The following is an 886-nucleotide window of genomic DNA, read 5'->3' on the forward strand; positions in this document are numbered from 1 at the left end:
AAAACCAAACATTAACACCAGTTAAAATTATAACGTACTCTGTTTTCRGGGTGGAAGGATGGGGGAATCTAACACCAGATGTCTGAGTGTTCCCAAACCACGTTTACTGTAACATGCCAATGACCAACTCCTCTACACTTAGGTCCCTWAGTTGGCAAAGTAGGACAATCAGTCAATCATTTTGACGCTTAAGAAAAACAGAAAGCACAACCAGCTCAACATTTATGTTTTGACAGGTTTTGAGCAATGCAATCTAAATCTAAAATAACCCTGGGTGCATGCCCTCAGACAGGTACCCTAACCTTAGGGTGCAAGTCCCTAAGATGAAGGTGGCTGGTTGAGTCTCACATCAGGATGGATGCTGGGTCATGCAACCAGATCCAGAAATTCAGAACATCATCCAGTTTAGACATAGCTTCCATAGAGCATATACTTCTCTTGAATATCCAAGCACCTGTAGCTATTTCTTCCATACAATAACCTTCTCCAGTTAAAATGGCAGCACAAAATTATTTCAGACAGGTAAACGGAGAACAAATAAAACATACAATTCTACTTGTGACCCCATCTCAGCCCTGTGATGTTAGAGAGAGTGGAAGGCCAAAACACTGGGGAGCTTTCTCATTCCAATGTATGTTTTACTTGAAGGTATTTTCTGTACACAGAATTAAACATTTTTATCTTTATTTGAAATGCCCTGAGACTCTCCTTTGATGTTAAGTCAGGAAAGGGATGTACTCCTCACTGCTCGCAGAATTTGTATGATTTGGTTATTTCAAAGACACTGTATTAGTTTTCCACTTGCATCTGTGTTAAAGTCTTTTTTTTTACACAGGATAAATATATTTAGATAAGCACTGTGATTCTTTCAGTATGAAGATAAACT

The sequence above is a fragment of the Rhea americana genome, unplaced genomic scaffold, assembly GCF_003343005.1.
Source record: "Rhea americana isolate MKP2758 unplaced genomic scaffold, rheAme1 scaffold_2, whole genome shotgun sequence".
Taxonomy (NCBI): domain Eukaryota; kingdom Metazoa; phylum Chordata; class Aves; order Rheiformes; family Rheidae; genus Rhea; species Rhea americana.